Source organism: Pelobates fuscus, chromosome 4 (genome assembly GCF_036172605.1).
Source record: "Pelobates fuscus isolate aPelFus1 chromosome 4, aPelFus1.pri, whole genome shotgun sequence".
Lineage (NCBI taxonomy): Eukaryota > Metazoa > Chordata > Amphibia > Anura > Pelobatidae > Pelobates > Pelobates fuscus.
Genome location: NC_086320.1, coordinates 148,225,721 through 148,240,574, shown reverse-complemented (window position 1 = coordinate 148,240,574; position 14,854 = coordinate 148,225,721). Strand labels below are relative to the sequence as shown.

The 14,854-nt window shown below is 43.9% G+C and overlaps 1 protein-coding gene across 2 annotated transcripts in view; it reads right to left on the bottom strand.

Annotated features, from left to right (window-relative positions):
* LOC134608650 (cytidine monophosphate-N-acetylneuraminic acid hydroxylase-like) overlaps positions 1–14,854 on the bottom strand; it is a 273,312-nt gene that overhangs the window by 155,297 nt on the left and 103,161 nt on the right. The gene's annotated exons all lie outside the window — the stretch shown is intronic.

Genomic DNA, 14,854 nt, shown 5'->3' with positions numbered 1-14,854 from the left:
CAGGGTCTCTGAGGACAGGTGTCAATCCATATGTCAAGGTGTCAATATGTCATATGTCAGGTGTCAATCTATATCCATTGTGATTTAGGAATGTTAGGTGATTTCTGCCCTTTATGGATTAAAACCAGACTCTGCATCAACTGTGTAATTTTCCATGGGAGTTTTGCCATGGATCCCCCTCCGGCATGCCACAGTCCAGGTGTTAGTCCCCTTGAAACAACTTTTCCATCACTTTTGTGGCCAGAAAGAGTCCCTGTGGGTTTTAAAATTCGCCTGCCCATTGAAGTCAATGGCGGTTCGCCCGGTTCGCCTGTTCGCGAACGTTTGCGGAAGTTCTCGTTCGCCGTTCGCGAACCGAAAATTTTGTGTTCGCGACATCACTACTCCCTAATTCCCACGGTATTAGGGAGTTATCTACCAAAAGGCTGAAAGACCTAAATTAGTCTTTCAGCCAAATTTACTAATACGAAGTAAAAATTACTTAGTATTAGTAAATTTTGCCCCTACTCGCGGCGGGTGGGGGCCCTAAAAAAAAATATTTCCCCCCCAGGTGACTAGGGATCCCCAAACCCCTAGTCACCCCCTCCCCCCCCAAAAAAGTATCCCCCCTACCTACCCCCCTCACCCTAAAAATAATGAGGGGGGGACCTTTAACCAAGTACCTGTAAACTTGAACTAAGTACCTTTTTTTTTTTTTTTATAGTGAGCAGCCACAGGCTGCTTAGTGTTTAATAGACATGCCTCTGCTCGTGGTATAGTGAGTAGGGGCATAATTTACTAATGCTAAGTAATCTTTACTTAGTATTAGTAAATTTGGCTGAAAGACCAATTTAGGTCTTTCAGCCTTTTAATAGATAGCTCCCTAATACCGTGGGAATTAGGGAGTTATCTACTTATTCATTCCTGTCATTACATTGACAGGCTAAGTAACTTACATTTTATATGAATGTATGTTACTTGATTGTTGTAAGTGTTGCAAATGCTTACAGCTGAATCCTGGCCATGTTTGTATACTTTTTATTTAAAATTATATACAATGTAACATTCTTCTTCTTTCACTGGGTAAGTATATTAGTACTTAGGCAATACTGTGCTTCGGCACTTCAGCACTTCGGAACTTTCGGTAATTTCGGAACTTCGGGACCTCTGCAATTCGGCAATTCGGAAGTACACAAATGTCCGAATTGCCCGAAATTCGTTCGAATTCATATTCGGACCAAAACGAATTGCACATGTCTACCTCTAACACATTTAGGCTCGCCCAGCCACAGGTAAAGATAGGATGCATGCCACCCCAAGGCCTGGTCGGATTTATCCAGCCATACTTTGGTTATGACAAGCATCTCCAATTCTCTTACCCATTCCTCTAGGGGCTATTTTTCCAAGAACAGCATTCGCAACTCAATTTTTTAATCCATTTGATAAAGCCTGTAAAGGGGAAACGCGTTAAGAACATTTAATTTTGTGTATTCTAACTTATTAAAGGTTTTTTGGTCACCTTTGTGTGCCAATCTCCTTTGTTATATGCACTTTCCCTGGTAATGTTAAGTGTTATCCCCTGTACTGACCCTGCAGTATAATTCCCACCCAATCTTGCCAAAAATCTAAATAGATCACCAGAAGGATGTCACAAAAAGGGAAAAAGAAAAGGACCAATAGTTAATGTAAAGATTGTTGATTTCTAGAATAAGAATATCACTGCAATCAATAGTGTGGATTGCATGCCCCACGAGCCCCTGACGCGCGTTTCGCTAGTCAGCTCATCAGAGGGGAGCCGGTTAATGGATTTTGTTGGCTGAGCGCTGATTGGAGCATTCAAAAAGCAATCAACCAATCAGAATGTCCTATGATCGGACTGGAAATTGTAAAAGAAAAAAAGTAATAACATAAAGAAAAAATATTATAATTAATAGTATGTAAGTGTCCTTATATCAAAAGGAGAAGACTGACAAGTATATCCTTATAATGTGCATCCATTTGATCTGGATGTTATTGTCTGCTCTCAGGCTGTTGAATTGATTAAAAATATTTGTAGTGGAATCAGTGTGATATAACTAAATGAAATTCTCAATGAGATATTGATAAGAATCTTATATATATTCACTTAATCCTTATTCATAACTTAAAAAATGAAGAAGAATAAAATAAAATAAAAAAAATAATAATAATATAAATTGTAATAGAGCGCGACTAATGTGTTTTACACTTAAGAAATACAAAGCGTAGGACTGTGACACCTAATCTTTGTGGCAGATTAATGAAATAAAAGAATTAGGTATACTTATATATGTAAGTTGAGATGACGATATTCCAATGGGAGAGAGCGATGTGTAAATTACTGGGGTACAGTTCGTGAACTCGGCAATAGATTCATAATGTCTCAATTATGTGCTAGCAAATTAGAGACAGGAATTAGTAAGATTAAGATATCTAGTTTTTGTACATATGTGTGTTTTAAATCGCTAAAGTAAAATAACGGACTCGGCATAAAGATCTTAATGCGGCACTGAGATACTAACAAGTATGGGCGGAATTACAGTAATTGTATGCTATTGGTTGTAGCCTCGCAACAATCTCGTACGTGTGGCAATAAATGCTTATCAGAAATTAATTAAATCCATCTATAGAGAGTAAATTATACAGACAAAAATTGGCAGATGTAAGTGGCAATACCGGAAAAAAATTATTAATAAATGAAAAATAATAAATAGAAAGTAATGATAAATTAAATCAAATAATAATAAAAGCCCCCCATGAGTTCCAAGAGTAACAAATAAATGTACCTCATATAAGTAGATACGAATTCAGTATTAACATACCAGTAATAAGAGAGCTCTTAAAGATACCATTAGTATAACAGGTATATAGCTCTACCAAAAGTAGAAAATCAATTATATATATTCGCAAGTTGTCCATGAAGAAAAAATATATAGACGCATAATATACTCAAATTGTGAGGTATCTCTTAAAAAATAATAACAGAAAAAATTAATGAATAAGGAATAATTGAATAAAAAGAATCACTCCTGGATTCTCGTACTTATAGGAATATTATAAAATGATGTTTATATAGATGTTACCAGTAAATAAAGAATCAATAAGCCCTTAATGGATAATAAATATGTGTAGTAAAATAGACAATGATGTCTTATTGATATATAAAGTTAAGGACAATTTCAATGCCAATTAATAACTACACTATACTATTTGAACAGAAAAAGTAAAAATTGATTAAAAAAGGATGAATGATAAAAAATAATAATGAAAATGGAGAAAAGAGCTGTGTTGGTTAAGCTGTTAAAATTTGCATTAACCATGAATGAAGGGAGTAAAATTGAACTCTTCATTTAAGCCTCTAGGGGCCAGAGTACAGAAGGTATGTATCCATTTGGATTCTTGTTTTAGGAGTTTCAAATTGAAATTCCCTTTCCTGGAGTTCATTGTAATCATTTCTAGTGCTTGGAATTTAAGATGTTATGTAAATTTCTGATGTGATTGGCAACTGGGGTCGAAATATTTACATTATTTACTGTGTTTACATGTTGAAGAATCCTTCGCCTGAATTGCTGATAGGTCTTCCCCACATACTGCAATCCACAGCTGCACGTAATTACATAAACAATTTTGGTGGAGGTACAATTAACCCCTTCCCGACCGGTGACGGAAATTTTCCGTCAACCTTGTCCTTTAGTTAAGGACCGTTGACGGAAAATTTCCGTCATTTACTAAAGTTAACCCCAGATCGCCGCAATCGCGGCGATCGCGGGGTTAACGGTGCTCCGGTCTGCCTCTGTAGTAGAGGCAGACCGGGAGCACCCGATCGGGCTGCCCCAGCACCGGTGCTCGCTCTGACAGCATGTCAGAGGGAGCACATGTGCTTCAAATACTCACCTTCCGCCTACCTGCACTTCCGGGTTCTGTGTGAAGTGCAGGGAGACGGATCTTCACTGATCCTGCCCCCTGGTGTAAAAAAAAATAAATAAAGTTAAATCCCACCCCCCCTTTCCACTGTTTTAATCAAATTAACCCCTTCCCTGAGGGTTAATTGTAGATTATACTAGCTTTAGTGTAACTATAATCTTAATTTTATTAATGACAGGAGGCGAATATTTGCTTAAGTCTCTCTTTACTTGAACTCCACAGCAGCACATTAACATAGAGAGATAAACACCAAAGACAAAAACATAAGGTATCTATATAAGGCTACTCCTTAGCCACCATTTCCTCTTTCATGCTGCGACAACGTAACGTACACAACAATGACAATAACCATATAAAAGAACAACATAACGTAACAATGAATGCCATCTGGAAATACTACGGATAACAAATGATCTTGATCTTCATCCCGCCAAACAGTTGATTCTATGAACTGAAGTCGAACCATTAAACTGAAACGAAATAAACAGAGTCGAAAAACACTGATTAGTGAACGAAATGTACTGATAAAACATAAATCCCACGATCCAGTACTGATAGGATAAAATACATGAGATCCATCACTAACTACCGTCAATACAATATAACAGACACTTCCCCCACTACCCCAAACATCACCCCAGACTACCAGACCTAGCCCAGGTAACCAGACAATTCAACAGAAATACAATTAATGCAATCCATCCAAACAAGGGGGGGAGAAACCAAACTGGGTGGGAAATATTCGCCTCCTGTCATTAATAAAATTAAGATTATAGTTACACTAAAGCTAGTATAATCTACAATTTTATAGCATGACAGGAGGCTTCATATTTGCTGTTTTAACGCTCCAACAGCAAAGCAAAAGAAGCATGGTCCGACGGTCTAAAGTAGAATTGGCGAAAAGTCTCTTCCCGAGACCAGTCCGCCGAACGCAAAATGTCCTGTAAGGCAGCACCTGCCAAAAAAGCTCCGGAAGCTGCGGCGCCCCTAACCGAATGCGCTCCGAAGGTCGCATTCACGCCCACCAAAGTCAAAAGCCATCTTATCCATCGAGCTAGTGTAGGGGACGAGACCAGTTTATGGGGTCTGACATACGAAATCAACAACTGCCCAGAATGAGAAGAGCGCAAAGGAGCGGTAACCGCAACATAACGAGCCAGTGCCCTCGCTACACAAAGCTTAGGCGAGTCCTTGAAGTAAGGGTATGATACAACCGTCGAATCCGACTTGGTACGTCTAACCACCTTGAAGGAGACCCCCTCCGGAGAAAACGAGAAAGCGTCGACATCGAAGGCCCGGACATCCGAAACACGTCTGAACGAGACCAGACACAACAAAAGGGCACATTTTGCCGAAAGCTGGCGAAGAGAGAGGTCCTGGTTTTCAGGCCAATCCCGAAGGAACGTCAAAACCAAACGTACGTCCCAGAGGGAAGAGTACTTGGGCGCCGGAGGGCGTGCCAGTCTCATTCCACGCAGGAGTCCGCAGACTAGCAGATCCTGGCCGATGGGAAAAACTCAAAGCGGGACATGCGCCGCCGAGATAGCTGACCTAGCCACGTTAACCGAGTGGTATGACCGACCCAGGTCAAAGAGATGAGACAAAATATTCAGTACGCTAGATACAGGACCCGTAAAGGCGACACCAGGAACCCCATGCCGAAAGATAACACCTCCTGGTCCCGGGAGCCCAGGAATCCCAGAGAAGGTCTCTAGCCGATTGCGATAACTCCTCTACATTCCAGGCACCCCTGAAAGAGTCCAGGCCACCAGGAGTAGGTGGCCGTCTCCCACCAGCGGATGAGGGTTGCCCCGGGAGTCCGAGAGGAGCAGTCGAGAGGACGGTAACAGGAGAGGGTCCTGACAGTAGAGATCCAGGAGCTCCGGAACCAGGCTTGACTCTGCCACAGCGGAGTCAGCAACACCAAGGACACACTTTGACGTTGAACTTGTAGTAACACCCTGGGAATCATAGCGAACAGAGGAAAACGCATACGCTCCCGCGAAGGCCATTCCTGGAGAAAAGCGGCCACCGCTGTGCACGCCGGATCCGGGAGCCAACTGAAGTACCTCTGGGTCTGGTGATTCGTCCTGGAGGCAAATAGATCCAAAATGAACGGGCCCCTCTGATTCTCGAGTTCGATGAAGACGGATCGCAGGTGTTTCCAGTCGCTGGCATCCCGCCAATGTCTGGAGAACCAGTCCGCCGTCAGGTTTGACTCCCCCGGGAGATATTCCGCCTGTAAGGTGATGTTGCGTTGGAAACAGAAGCTGTAAATCTCCTTCGTCACCTCCGATAGAGCTAGAGATCGAGCGCCCCCCAAGCGGTTGATGTATTGCACCGCAGAGACATTGTCCATCGGAAGGAGGACGCAGCAGTCCGACAGGTGGTTTGCCAGGCTCCGAATCGCAAATGAACCCGCAATCAATTCCAGGCAATTGATGTGAAAGTCCGATTCCTGATGTGAAAGTCCGATTCCAGCACAAAGTCCGGGGTTGGTCCGAATATCGCCTTGCCGTTCCAGGCGGACATATGCAGGAGCCGCCAGCGCAGTTCGGTCTTCACGTCCGGAGACAGGGAGATCATCTGATCGTAAGAGGGTCTCCTGCGCAGAAAATGAGCCTTCAGTCGTTGCATGGCCCTGTAATGGAGCGGGCCCGGGTAAATCGCCTGTATCGAGGCCGAGAGGAGACCTGCCACGCGAGCCAACGTCCGGAGGGGAATTCGGTCTTCCCATAAGATCCGCCTTATCTCCTTCCGAATGGTCGCCAACTTCGCCAAGGGTAGTCGAAGAACGCACTCTTTCGCATCGACTTCGAAACCCAAGAATTCCACCGTCTGGGAAGGCTCGAACGCCGATTTCTTCAGATTGACCACGAACCCCAGATGTTCCAACAAGGAGATCGCAGAGCGAGTTTGATATCTGAGCCTGGAGGGGTCCTCACAAAAGATCAGCAAGTCGTCCAGATATATTATGCAGCGGACACCCTCCGATCTGAATCGGGCAACCACCGGCTTTAGGAGCTTGGTGAAGAACCAAGGAGCCGAGCTGAGGCCGAAGGGGAGGCATGTAAATTGGCATGGAATGCCCTTCCATCGGAAGCGAAGGAACCTGTGACAGTCCTCGTTCACCGGGACGGAAAGGAAAGCGTCCTTCAGGTCCAGCCTCGTGAACCAGTCTCCCGGCCAGAGAAGGTATCGAAGAAGGTGAACGCCCTCCATCTTGAAGTGGTTGTACACCACGAAGGTGTTCAATTCTCCTAAATTGATCACTGGACGGAATTCTCCGGACTTCTTTCTTACTAGGAAAAATTGAGCTGAAGAAACCCCCCAAATCCGGGGCCCGTAGTACTGCGCCTTAGGCGAGCAGAGCTCGAACTTCCACCTCTATCAAGGAACGTTGGTCTCTTGTGATGACGGGGGTCCTCGGAGGTCCAACCTGTGTAGGGGGAGAGTGGAAGTCTATGACATAACCCCGCACTGTCCAAAGGACTCATACGTCTGAATACAACTGTGGGCGGAAGACCTTCCTGATCGAAGACTGCGCTTTATCCAGGGAGGCAAACAGATTGACAGGTTTCAGCAGTTCCTTAATGAAAGGCTCCCCGAACAGCAGACCTTTAGCCAGGGGACCCAATTCCTTGGATCCCAATTCCGACAGCTTGTTGTCCATACGGAGGAGTGCCGTCTCCCTGGGTTCCGTGCAAAGGGCCACATTGGCGTTGCCCAGCAGGCAAATGGAACAAACGCCCAGGCCCTCATGGTGGTCGGATCCAGTGTCGTCCACTAGGGCCAACATCCGGCACAGAGGGCCCAGCATATCCAGCTGCTTGTCCTGCGCGGACCGGAGACTACGCTCCACACCCTTCGCGGGGTCTCGACCCGTACGGGTCAAATACGTGGCCACCAAGGGGTCAAAATCCGGGTAACCGCCACCTTGTCCGGCAGTATCAGTCTGGGGCATTCCGGCCCAGCTTCTAGCAGGCCTCCCTTCAAGGGGTCTACGGACCCAGTAGTGCACGAATTGTGCCAAGTGGTCGGGCAGTGACTATTCCGAGGATCTGGGGTGTCGGATAGACCGAGGGTCAAACAGAGTCTCTCCAGTAGTGTCCAAAAAGGTAACGTCCCCCAACCTCGTCGTGGGGGCCCAGTCGGTGGCGAGTCTTCCTCTTCCCAGCGCCGACCGGGACCCTCGCCACGGTCCTCATCCCAATCATCTTCTCCATCTGAGGGAGACTGGTCTGCCCGCCACTCATCCAGCACGGCCGTGGTAGGGGGGGGGGGGTAAGGAGGCCTCCTCCCCTGCGCCCGATAGGCAGCGGCGCCTGGCCGGCGAGGTTGCCAACCTCGAACCACGTCGCTTCGCCGGAGCCTTGCCGTTCCGGGAGCGTGGTTTAGGGCCTTCACCCTTCCAATAGCACATTTGCGCACTTGCCCACTCTCGCTCCTGAGAGTCTGACTCATCCGAGTCTTCGGCCAAATGGGGGGTTCCTCTCACACCCCTGTCCGTATGTGGTTGAGGGAGGGCCCTAGCCAGGGCCTTCTCCACAGATGCGGACACAGCCGCCTTAATTAAAGCCTGCAAATTCTGCTCCTATGCAGAGGCGTCCATAATGTCTGAGTCGATGATACGTGATACCTACGAAGATAGAGGACAGGTATCATTAGCAGGCGATAGGGGCAGCACCCCTAGTATTGGCAGAGGCAAGTAATAATGCATGCAGGCTCAACAAACCGTTATCCAGGGTATGGAGCCACCAGGCCAATAGCATGCTTAGTATGGCACAGACAAAGCAGGCCAATCATGGGGCACTGACAAAGCAGGCCAATCAAGGGGCACAGACAAAGCAGGCCAATCAAGGGGCACAGACAAAACAGGCCAATCATAAAGGCACAGACAAGGCAGGCCAGTATAAGGGTACGGGCGGCACCGACCCAGAGCAATATTGCAGGCGGAAATGTAGATCCTTATAGACATGCAGTAGAATCTTGACTATTAGGGTGTGCAGGGTAGGGATGAAGCGGGATCCAGAGCAGTCCTATTTCAATAAGCGGGTAGTGAGGCAGGGTCACATGCAGGAGGCACGCAGTGCCATGTAGAAGTGTTGAAAAAAAAAAAAACAGTAACATGCAATACAATGTCCATAGAGAAACCTGCAGGGCAAGCACACATTCAAAGAATTGAAACTAAATTATATTGATTTCTTCACTTTGGAGAGGAGAGGGGATTTGAACCTGGGACCCTCAGATATGGGGCATAATCTGTGATGCCAGGGCTCACTGAGTTGTCTCACATGGGATGAAAAGAGAACTGTCATCAAAAAAATCCGAACCCCCAACCTGCCCAGGAGGTGGGGGAACAAACTGGACAAAAACTAGTCACTGTACCTTTAATAAGGCAGTGACACACGCGGCAAACGAAGAGGAGAGTCGCGCACTCACTGCCCGACCACGCGGTCGCGGGGGAAGGGCGACCGGGAGCGGAGGCTCCCGCGGCAAGTGAGTAGTTTCCTACTCCGTCCCCACTCCGATATGCAGCGCAAGTGAGTGGGGACGCGGGCGGGGAGAAGAGTAAAACGGGGATTCCCGCTCGGCGGACGAAGCCGGCGGGCGGGAATCAACACAAGGCACACGTGGGACCGCTCGAGTCTTTCTCCGCGGTCCCGACGGTCGGCACGGGAAGCGGTCGGAAGACCGCTTCTCGGCGACCGCAACAGGATACCAGTCCAGGTAAAAAATAAAGGAAAAACACAAATAGCAACCAAATAACAAAACAATGAAAAATAAATATAGAAAAATGAAAGCAAAGGGCAAAGGAACAGATTAGAAAGCAAAGCACAGAACAACCACATTAATAAATGCAGCAATATTATAAACCCAAGACATTGATCATAAAACCACAAAATACATATAATAGACACAAAGCCACCCATATAACACAGGAGGCAGTGGTACTCTGACCTGTACTGTCTGCGGAGCAGCAAAGAAAGAGGAAATGGTGGCTAAGGAGTAGCCTTATATAGATACCTTATGTTTTTGTCTTTGGTGTTTATCTCTCTATGTTAATGTGCTGCTGTGGAGTTCAAGTAAAGAGAGACTTAAGCAAATATGAAGCCTCCTGTCATGCTATAAAATTATTATTTTTCTTTAACCCTCAGGGGTTAAATTTATTGTATTAATTAATTTAAATATTTAAAAATTATATATTTAGCTAGCTGGGATGGGTGGAAGTTAGTGGGGAATTGGGGAATTTGGTGTTAGGCTAATTAGGGGTTAACGTTAATTTTTTTTAAAATAAGCTTTAAAAAGGTAAAAAAAAATGTTTAACTGTTTAGTAACGTTTAAGTAAAAAAAAAATACCACCCCCTTTAACCAGTCTAAATAAAAATTAACCCCTTCCCTGCCAGTTAATCACTGCCTACAGTGATCAACATACAGATCGCAGTATTATACTGTGATCTAATTTTTTTTAACCCCTGAGGATTAACTTTTTTTTTTTTTTTTTTTTTAACCCTCAGGGGTTCAATTTATTTAATTAATTTAAATATTTTATAATTATATATTTTGCTAGCTGGGGTGGGTGGGAGTTATGGGAAAATGGGGAATTTACTGTTAGTGCTGCTTACTGCTAGTTAGGGGTTAACGGTAAAAGAAAAGTTTAGAAAAAAATGTAAAAGTGTAAAAAAAAGTTAAGAAAATTTAAAACATTTAATAAGTAAAAAAAAAAGTTTAAAAACGGGTTTTACAAAGTAAAAAAAGTTTTACAAAGTAAAAAAATACATTAAAAAATGCTCATTACCACTCCGTCTGGCACAAGCTAGCGGAAAAATGATCCCACGATAAGGTTCAAAATATGCCTTTTGAATTACCCTGGGATGTCTTCTTTAAGAAATGGTATGCTTTTATGGAGTAATTGCATTATATAGCCGTGTAAAATACTCTAAAATGGGACATGGACACAGCGTAAAAATTCAAAGTTTGAAAAAACTGGAATGGCTGTGTCTCAAATGTGCCCCTTCAATGTCCACATATACATGGCAAAGGTACATACGGGGGTATTGCTGTACTTAGCCGACATAGTTGAGCAACATTTGAAGTATTATACAGTCATAGTACACATAAGGTTTGAAAAATATACTGCGCAAACTCACTTTGTGTGTCAAAAAGGCAGAAAAATGCGTATTATCACTACACTTGGTACAAGCTAGCGGAAAAATGATCCCACGCTAAGGTTAAAAAAATGCCTTTTGAATTGCCCTGGGATGTCTTCTTTAAGAAATGGTATGCCTTTGGTATGTAGTTGTATGAAGCCTGCTCAAGTGCTCCAAAGTGGGACACGGACGCATCAAAACCCTCCATGAAAATTCACACTTAAAAACCTTAACTTGTTATGTCTCTTTTACAGCAGTGTAACTTCACAAAATAGTGTCTAGGTCATACATTGGGCATATTGTTTTACTCAGAAGGCTTAGCTGAGCATAATGTGGGGGGTTTGAACTTAGTGGCACATATGAAATGTACAAAATGCCCAGCAAAAATGTAATCCATATGTAAAAAATGCCCAAAATTATATTTTACCACATACTTTGGCATATATTGGTGAAAAAATGGGGGCATGTTAAAGCACAATATGCACCATATGAGATACCCTGAGGTGTCTACTTTTACAAATGGTAGGCCTTTGTGAGGTTTTTTTTGAACAGTCAAACTGCTATAATACCCCAAATTGAAGCATAGGCCCATTAAATCCGCCTCTCAAAATTCTACTGTGAATACTGAAAAGGACAGGTCTCCTATATGGCACTGTAGCTTCACAAAATAGTGCCAAAGACATACAATGGGGGTACCGTTGTACTCAGCAGAAGTAACTGAACACATAATAAAACCTTGTACAGGAATAGCACACACCAACTTTACAAAATACACATGAGAAGTTCTTTGTTATAAGTTTGTGTGCCAAAAACCCCAAAATACTAAATTTTACTCCAATATTTAGCAGAGATTGGCGGTGAAATGGCTACTTAGAAAGTGTCAAAACAACCTTAGGTAAATAGCCTGTGATGTCTACTTTATATAAATATATACTTTTGTGTGGCAATTTTGTTTTCTTTTATGGCTATTAATCTTACAAGACAAACATACCAAATTCTAAAATCGCTCCATATTAAAAGTTTATTTTACTCCTTGTGCTTTGTGACCTGTAACTACCAAAAAAAAAACAGAAAATCCCAGACACATTATATATTCTGTAATTCAGAACAACTAAATGAATTTATTTTTAATTACTTTCTTTAACCTGCACTAATTAGGCACACATTATTATTGCAAAAACTGCACAAAAAACACATTTTTCTTTTTTTTGCATTTTTCTGTATTTTTTTAATAATAAATAAGCATTTATATATATATATATATATATATATATATATATATATATATATTATGTTACATCAAATTAAAGCCTTTTCTGTCCTCTAAAAAACAGTATATAATATGCGTCGGTGCAATAAACGAGAGAGATGCAAATTGAAGTTGAATGCATACAGCAAGAAAATGCAAAAATTGCTTGTGTCATTAAGCGTAAGACAAGCTTCTGAAGCTGTGTCCTTAAGGGGTTAATGAACAGGAAATCTTTCTTTTGTCTGTGTACACTCAATGATTTTCAATGGTTTTATGAAATCACAGGCCTTTCAATAACCAAATTTGAAAACGCCTTTTGTTTTAGTGAGCCACGTTTTTTGAATGGGATTGGGTTCCAGATAACTATGGACTAATATGTCCAGTAGGTTTTTGGGACGGTGAGCTGAAATACTTGGAAAATTAGAGATATGAATGGCCAGATCATCATCATACGTTAGCATAGGCCAATGGTCAGAATACATTTGTCTGAACGGATCCCATAATCGGTCAAAAGTGCCTATGCAGCATATTAATGGTTTCTCAGGCTTTGGTCTGGAAGTTCTAAGACTTGTCGCTCTATCCTTTGAACTGGCACATTGGAATGCTTTTTTAATGATTCTGTTAGGATACCCAAGTGACCTAAAACGTCTCCCAAGTTCCTGTGCTTCCTTCAAAAAGGTTTTGTTACTAGAGCAATTCCGCTTGGCACGAAGGTATTGGCCGAATGGAATACCTGCTTTTAGGTTGTGAGGATGATGGCTTTGCCAATGAACAACTGAGTATATACCCCGCCAGCATTGCGGGTTGGTGTTGGTCCATGCAGGATCTGTGTACCTGGCGGGGGTGGGTCTAGCTCCTGGCAGCCCCACGTGGCCTCACCTCACTCGTTCGGGCCCCTTCTGCGCTGTTGCGGCAACCTCTCAGGTCCTCCGTGGATGTTGTGTGCTGCCTCTGTGGGACCGGTGGCACGTGCTGGTAGGCCTTCGAAGATCCAATTGGGAATGGTGACATGTGGGAGGCCGGTTGCACGCAGGAAGTGCGGGACATCGTTTGGCCAGCGGATGGTTTGCTAGTGATTGCCCACTTTGGCCTGTAGGCTGAATGGGAACCCCCCAGTTATACAGGCTTCTCTTTTCTTGCAGCAGACGTGTGATTGGCCTCAGGGCCCAGCATGCGTCCAAGGTGAGTATGGACAAGTCCTGATAGAGACTTGACTGTCCATGAACGAGATACTGTGCTGTGTTCTAGCTGTCTTAATTAGCGAATCCTTCTGCTGGAAAGATAGTAGGCAGCATACAATGTCTCTGGGTAGGCAATCTCTCCTGGGGGTCCGCAAGGCCTGGTGGGCTCTCTCAATGCCGAAGTTTGGCGGTGCTTCGCCCCCGAGTAATTGGGAGAACAGACTTCGTATATTATTCCGCCGGCCCCTGTTGTCGAGGTCCTCTACCTGTCACCGGAGGTCGAGGATGATATTGCCCTTTCTTGTAGCAGCCAGATCAGTAGCTTGGCAGTGTGGTTCCATTTGCAAGCGATCAATCTCCAGGTTGTCCAACCGTTGCTCGAGTGCCGCCAGATCATTGTGTACCGCCGTGATTTCCTCCCAGATGACAGACCAGAGCTCGGTCACCATCTCTGCCTTGTCCTTGTGGGTGAGCATGCTTGCGGAGATGGTGGCTAGGTCAGCTGATATTTGGGAGAGGGCATCTCCAGCCAGGGAGCCCTGCGTCAAGCCCTCCAGAATCACAGAGTCAGGGGAGGTAGGCGCCATGCTTTCCTGGTCCCAGGCACTATGTAGGCCTTGCGGTGTGGGTAGGTAGTCATCCATGGGACCGGGGTGCTGTAGGAGCTGGGCCTTTTGTGGGGTGGCTGCCCGTTTAATTTTCCCCATGTTTATGTCAGAAATTGCCGTGTTTCAGGGCTGTTGAGGGTTGGGGCCTAAGAGCTCGAGCCACGTGCGTCCTACTCCATTAGCAGTCAAGTCACGCCCCCTTGCACAAGTTCATAGGCCAATAAGGCTTTATCAAGTTCAAAGTTCAATTTTAAGAGTGCTATTGGCTTCTGACTGTAGTCTGGTTTTTCTCTCTCTCTCTCGCTTATTTTTTTATTTTATTTTTACCGCCACAATGAAAGTCTTTGTCTCTATATTACAAAGTTGAAGGCATGGAATTTTACCACAGCTAAACCAAAATGACCCCATATTTAATTCCAATTTACAGCCCTAAGAAACTTAAACAGCCTTACGGAAGAGCAGCAGATATTTGAAAAGAGTTTAAAGAGTTTAGTAAGTAAACTTTAACATTGCTGGGCTACATTGTGAACGCTTTCTTGATGTGCCTATCATGAAATAGCGGCATACTGCTACTTTACACGTTAATTTTTATTATTTATTTTTTTATTGTGCTATGTAAATTGAAAGAAAAAAAAAAAACAACTTTATTTATTTATTTTTTTTAGCTATTTTGAACTTACCATAATATTACTGGTAGTGAGGTAACCAAATCACAAATGATGTGAGAGGCATCCTAGCATTTTT